Source organism: Camelus bactrianus, chromosome X (genome assembly GCF_048773025.1).
Source record: "Camelus bactrianus isolate YW-2024 breed Bactrian camel chromosome X, ASM4877302v1, whole genome shotgun sequence".
Classification (NCBI taxonomy): Eukaryota; Metazoa; Chordata; class Mammalia; order Artiodactyla; family Camelidae; genus Camelus; species Camelus bactrianus.
Genome location: NC_133575.1, coordinates 115,060,919 through 115,068,530, shown reverse-complemented (window position 1 = coordinate 115,068,530; position 7,612 = coordinate 115,060,919). Strand labels below are relative to the sequence as shown.

Sequence of the window (7,612 nt, the reverse complement as noted above, 5' to 3'; positions counted from 1 at the left end):
AAATCAAGAATACTCAATAGCCTGTAATAACCTATAATAAAAAAGAATATGAAAAAGAATATATATGTATAACTGAGTCACTATGCTGTACACCAGGAACTAACAACTCTACTTCAATTAAAAAATAAGTTTAAAAATTAAAATTATTTTTTTTAATTAAGAAAAAAAAGAATACTCAGGAAGGTAGGTTGGGGCCAGAAGCCAAGGCCTGAATATCAATCTGAGGAGAACTGTCAGCCTGATCTACCAAGTGCCTCATGAGGACACTTGGAAGTGCTGTGACTTGAACTGATATTTTAAAATGATATAATTGATATTGATAACTTATAAATATCACCCTGGGGTGGATTAGATGGCTAGAAAGAAGTTGAGGCTGAAATGAAGGATGCCCATTAGACTTCTGCTATTTAAAATGTGGCCCTCAGCTCAGCAGGATTGGTCCTACTTGAAATCACACTCACAAGCTGCCCCTGACCTGCTAAATCAGAATAATCATGGTGCCAAATCTGCAGGTAATGCATATGCACAGTAACCTTTGAGAAGCACTGGGCTAGAAGACCCAAGGAGTTCGGTTGGGAGAGTTTAAGGACATAGGGCAACATTTATGGAGTTTACTACATACATAGCTAGGGTTGAGTATTTCACAAACCATCATTTAATCCTCAAAACACCCTGTGTGAATGTTCATAGCAGCACTATTTACAATAGCCAAGACATGGAAGCAGCCTAAATGTCCATCAACAGATGACCGGATAAAGAAGAAGTGGTATATTTATACAATGGAATACTATTCAGCCATAAAAACCGACAACATAACGCCATTTGCAGCAACATGGATGCTCCTGGAAAATGTCATTCTAAGTGAAGTAAGCCAGAAAGACAAAGAAAAATACCATATGAGATCACTCATATGTGGAATCTAAAAGACAAAAACAAAAACAAAAAAACAAAGCATAGATACAAAACAGAAATAGACTCATAGACATAGAATACAAACTTGTGGTTGCCAGGGGAGTGGAGGGTGGGAAGGGATAGAGGAATTTCAAAATTGTAGAATAGATAAACAAGATTATACTGTATAGCACAGGGAAATATACACAAGATCTTATGTTAGTTCACAGAGAAAAAAATGTGACAATGAATATATATTCATATTCGTGTATAACTGAAAAACTGTGCTCTACACTGGAATTTGACACAACCTTGTAAAATGACTATAACTCAATTAAAAAATGTTAAAAAAAATTTACCTGAAAAAAAAAAACAGCTCTGTGTGAAAGGGGCTATTCCTCTCACTTTCCGCATGGAATACTATTCAGTCATAAATCAGAAGGAAATTCTGCTATGTGCAACAACATGGATGGATCTTGAAGGCATCATGCTAAGTGAAATAAGCCAGGCAGAAAAACAAATACTACATGATCTCACTCATATGTGGAATCTAAGAACAAACAAACAAACCTCATAGAAACAGAAAGCAGACTGGTGGTTGCCAGAGGATGGGCACAGGGGAAGAGATGATTGGGAGCGGAGGAAATAGATGATGGTGGTCAAAAGGTAATTCAGTTGAAAAGTCTGCAGTATTTTCCAGTTCTATGTACCTTTTGGAATTAACACTGTTTTAACTTGATGAAAGCCTTTTTAATTGAGGGGTTAAAATTGATGCTTTAAATGCCTTCCCTTATGGATGGTGAGCTATACAGGAGCAGAGACAATGTCATCCTCATCTCTGGATTCCCATGCTCAGAATTGTCAAGCCTGGCACATGCAGGCACTCCTGAAACGCATTGGGAATAAATGCAGTACCTTAGCTTTTCAAGTTATGATGCTTTCATATGTCCCAATCCTAAAAGAAATCACAAAGAAACTAGGGTGGGACTTGTTAGGAATCTGTCTTCAAGCCCCTTGCTATAAGAGTTCCTTATAGATTCTCATTATGTTATTCTTGTATTTAAGCAATAAATTTCCCTTGGGATAGGGCTCAGATTCAATCATATTTACTGAATTTAGCTTTAAAATAGTAGAAAGATAGAACAGTTTTCAGAAAAGTTAAACATAGAAATAATATGAGATGACATTTATTAAGCACTCACTACATCCCAGGTTCTATTATCATCCCCATTTTATATATGAGGAAAGTGGGGTCCAGAGAGATTAGCTAAATTTTTCAGGGCCACCCTGAGAGTGGCAGCATCTGATCATTCACTCACTAGTGTGCTGTCTCTCCATGACAGCACTGGCCCTTTTTCAACTCTTTACCCATCTGCAAATGTCATGTGTCATCTCCCACCTACCCTCCTTGCACCCTCCCCTCCATTCTCCATCTATGACCTTCCAACTAACCAAGAATAAGCATGAACAGCTCATGTTTCTTCCAATTCTGGTTCACTGGCTCATCAACAAATTACTTTGAAGTTCTGTAGCAATCCCATTTATGTCCAATAACCTTTCTGCAATTGACAATGTCCTTGAAACTCACCCAAAATCATAAATATGCTGACAAATTATCTAAACACATCAGTGCCCTTTGCTGAAAAACAGAGGAGTTTGGTTTCTATCCTGGTGAGAGCCAGGTCCCTTGACAGTGATTTGTGAGACATAAGATTTGAGTATTTGAGAATCTCTGGTCTATAGCAAAGAATGACAGTCCAGTGTACTTCCAGGCTCTAGGCAGCATCAAGGCTGAAGCACAGCGGCACTCGGGCTTTGTAGGTGGTAAGAATCTTGAAGTGCATTCCATCGATTCCTTCTCACCTCTCTCCTTTCTCCAGTAGTTGGAGATTATGGGTTTCAAGCCCCTGCTCCACCTCTTCCCACCCAAGAGGTCTCCCAGAATCCCTTTGGGTGTTTGTTGCTGTCATTATCCTAGTGGACCATGGCATCAAGCCAAGGCTAAGACCCTTAGACTCATTCAAGATCCAAGGGTGAGTTGTTGAGAATAGTTTCTAAGGTCTCCTAGAGTCAGATATTTAAACAGAAAAATGTCCCTGTCCACCCTTGATACATTACAACTATGTCCTATTTCAGCTACTCACTAATACTGTGCAAAACTGAGCTGGCTGTGCATTGCCTCTCTTTCCAAGCTTAGTCAATGACACTTGCTTCCTCTACCCTATTCTATTCCTCTCCCCTTTTTCATAATTTAGTCCCCATGTTCCAGTATTAATTCGTCTCCAAAGAAATCAACCTGAGAATTTACCAAAAATGAAGAACAAGAAACTCAGAAAGTATAACTGATAGTTCATCTGTAAGGAACAGAATAAAGAAAACATATTAAAGAAAATTCTACCTCCTAATATTCTGGCTCTCTTACCAGATAGCTCTTAAGTAAAAAGTAGATACTCAATTTTAGAGGAAAGGTAAACTTCCCCTCATCAGATAACACATCTTTCCCAAAGAGTTGGGTGTAGTTAAATCCTATTTATTCATTTGACATTTGATAGACATTTTCTAAGTGTGGCCTCTATGGCAGACTCTGGGGGATAAAGAAATGAAGTTGATATGGAATGTCTTTTGAGAAATCAGACTAGTAAATAGATAATTAACTAACTACAAGGTCAAAAGTGATGAGAGTTAAATTCATTTAGAGTACTCTGAAAGCTGAGAGGAGGGAATAAAGACAGAAGCACAGAGGGAACACAGGAATAGACAGAGGCACAGAAGCTGGAATCAGATGTTCTAGGTAGCAAGGGAGCACCTGGGCTAAAGTAATTATGCCTTTTCTTAAATGCAACCCCCTGAACTCTGCCACAGTGAAGCTCAGGGTCCCATGACTAATGAAAAGCTCAGTCTGTCACTGTTAGAACCACAGAGAAAGTACACCTGAAACAGCTACAGAGGAGGGGAGAGCAAACCATTATCAAAGAAAAACTATATTGATCTATTATATTTCAATAGAACTTCAATTTCAATCCATTGAGCAAAACCAATATGCATAATGTTGTCTAACAATAAAAATAATTGTAGCACTTAAATACAGCCTCCAAAATTCCAGGAGAAGAGAAGCTTTTTTTTTCCTGTGGAAGGAATGGCTGACCCCAAGAAGATGGCATGCTGGCCATGGGTGGCCCCTGTCTACACAGATCTAGAGGTCCAGAATGCCTGAAGGCTGGTGTGCAGGAGTCCAAACTGCACATGAGCATGCTGCATGACTCAGCTTCCAGGCTCTCCAGAAATGGTCCTCGGGTCAGGGGCCCATAGGGAGATGCTGGACCATATGCAGGGACTTCTGGGAACCACTCCGGGCTGCCAGGGTCCATTCTGCTCCTAAACTGAGTTTGACCATCGAGAAGCTCTTCCTTGCCTGCCCACCTCCCCTGAAACTCCTATACTTACTTTTGCCCCCAAATTGTTTTTGAATGAGTGAATAAATGAATAAATAAAGTCATCATGCTTTAATATTGGTTAAAGCATTAGAATTTGTAAATGGTTACATAAATAACTAGAGTTAAATCAAGATTATCCTCATGCCAGGGGGGAAATGGGGAAGGAAGGGATAAATTGGGAGTTTGGGATTTGCAGATACACACTATGTATAAAATAGATAAACAACAAGGTCCTACTGTATGGCACAGTGAACTATATTCAGTACCTTGTAACAGCCTGTAATGAAAAATAAGGAAAAAAAATATATATATTTATATATATATACCTATATATGTAAAAATGAATCACTATACTGTATACCAGAAATTAATACATTATAAATCAACCATACTTCAATAAAAAACCCAGTTATTCACTATCTACAAGAAAAAAAAGATTACCCTATGCTACTTTCATGTCAATTTCTATATGCCTCCTTCCCTAAAATGTCTAGGGCTTTTAGGTTTCCTACAGAGTTATTCCTCTGCTCCTTACAAAAGCTGAGTAATAACTTATCCTTTGACTTGGATCCTATAGATCTGCATAACACTTTAAAAACTCTTCCATTATTACTTATATAGAGGTAAAACTTCATTGCACATTACATTAGAATTTATAGAAGCTAAAGGTTATTCTAGTCCCTTACCTAATTCAAAGATTTTATAAAAATGACCAAGATACACTACAACTAAATAAAACAACTTTCAAGTTTTTTATTTTACTTTTAATTTGCTTTTACTGGCTCATAAGATAAACATTTGGTATGAAATCGTCCACGTTAGTTCTACATTATATGCAATATAAACAGATGCTGAGTTTTAAAAATTGTGAATTAAACAGAATTCCAGTAATATTCATTGAAAAGAAAACTCACTGAAACTTGAAGCCAAGCATTTCAAAATTTTGCAGTGTGGGAAAATTACTTTTTACTGTTTCTTTAAAGAAAAGTTAATTTGTCAAACTATAGGCAAACTCATTTTTCTAAAGTGGAAAAAGATGGGTTCTCATAAATATGGAATTAGATTTGGTCTGTGGCTCAGCAAATGATTCTTTAAAAAAAAATCAAGTAACGTATTCTAAAATTCTATTCTTTAAATCTTCTCTGAAGCAACACATCCTCCCAGTTTCATTGGAAGAGGAGGAGTCTGTTTGTTTGCCACAGGTGTGATGCTGGTCCCCCAAACCTCCCCTTCAAAGACCTGGACTCAGTAACCAAGGTCCATCCTCTCAACACCACTCAGTGGAGAGGGAGAGAGGAGAAAGCTCTGGTGAATATCATGCCTGTGCAGCAGCAACTAAGAACAGAGGGGACTGTGTCAACAAATCTCATTATCAGCCATACATATACATACATATATTTGTTTTCACATTCTTTATCATTAAAGGTTATTACAAGATATTAAATATAGTTCCCTGTGCTACACAGAATAAATTTATTTTTTATCTACTTTTATATATAGTAGTTAATATTTGCAAATCTCGAACTCCCAAATAGGTATGACTGGGACATGATGCTGTATACCAGAAATTGAGACAATGTAACTGACTACACTTCAATTTTTAAAAAAAGAATTTTAAAAAAATCTTATTCTTGGTTTGCACAGTTGGGGTTGTTGTCTGTCCTTGTCTCTGCAGAAAGAAAGTGCTAAGCCTAGAAGGGCAGTTTCTGAACTGACTGGAGATACTCCAGCAGTTTTTGCTACCTCCAAACCTGCTGGAGCCTAAATCAATGCAAACATTCACAGCCAGTTGTGCTAAGAGTTGCAGTTTACTGCCACTATTCTTCTTGCTCAGAAATGAGGAGTTCTTGGGGAGTCCCGCAATACCAAGGCCAGATGCCATTGCTTACGTATATGAAATGCCTAATACAAGTAGCCCAGACTTTCCTAAAGGTCATTGTTCCTGCAGGACATTAACATCAAAGGGGGTTAGAAGTATGCAGCAAAAATAAAAGTAAAGTGTTCCTTGGTTGGTTACATTTGGAAAATTTTGAGTTAAATACAGTGAAGCAGATTTCTTGATTACAAGACATCTCAGGAATGTTAAAATCAACTTTGTATTCCTAGGATAAATCCAGCTTGGTTATATTATCCTTTTGAATTGCTGGATTCAATTTGCTAATGCAGTATTTCAGGTTTTTAAATTAATGTCCACAGATCAAATTAATCTATAATTATATTTTGTCATATTGTACATGATAACTTTTAGTATCTTACTATGAGTCTGGGGATTTATTTTTTTATTTTATGTTTATGTGATATTAAAAACCTTTATTTCTTAAAAAAAATAGTAGAACTCACATTAAAGCCTTCTGGTCAGGGAAAAAAAAAGACATCTCAAGGCTTTTCATAGGTTTAGGATCACTGGGAATGTGTCTCTGTTTTGCTTTACCTCCCTTCCTCAAGCACTTTCAATGGCCAAATGCATTTAAACTTAAGAATGACAGAAAGGAAAATTTGAAAACCTAACAATCAATATTCAATGAGCTCTGGGATAAAAATACAGAGTCTAGGGGATAAAAATCCCCAGTCTAGGATCCTCCCAAAGTTTATAAAGGATCCAGGGAAAGATGAATGAGGAAACTATGTACGTCACTTTTAACTGGCTTACAGGTTTCAGTCCCAGGTGCACCCCTAAGTCTTCAGCAGAGCCTGCCCATTAAGTTGGACACAACTCTATGGATAAGGGACTCTAACATAAACTTTTCTTTTTAAGAATTATTGCAAAGAGTGCTTGCTTCAGTGCTATTCTAAAATTTGAATGATACGGAGATTAGCATGGCACTTTGCAAGGATGACGTGCAAATTTGTAAAGCATTCCATATTTTTTATATGTCAATCAAGTTTCAATAAAGCTGAAATTTAAAAAAATAGGAAAGACTTTCTTCCAATTTGAAAAAGAGCAATCGCAATGATTGTGCATTACATATGTTTCTCTCTCAGAATCATCTATGTAAGATAATGTTCTCCTTTTTGCAAATAGTAGAAACCATAAATTAATATGCCCTTAGTCTCTGACATCTAAGTAACTTTGAAGCCAAAACAGGGTAAAATCTGTTCACCAGGTGTACCAGCACATTGGGTTTCCTATACTAAGGAAATATTCCCAGTATGGCATTTCAAGGGTGCACAAGGAGAATCCATGCATTTGTTGAGATACTTCTATAAAATGAGCAACTTGACATGAGAGACATCTAGTCCATGCAATTTTTGAAAATATAGTTATGGAACTGACCAGTTACATATTT

General features: G+C 37.0%; 1 pseudogene; it reads left to right on the top strand.

Moving 5' to 3' along the window:
• Nucleotides 1-7,095: 7,095 nt before the first annotated feature.
• Nucleotides 7,096-7,193, top strand: LOC123617313 (U6 spliceosomal RNA; annotated as a pseudogene).
• Nucleotides 7,194-7,612: the final 419 nt, after the last annotated feature.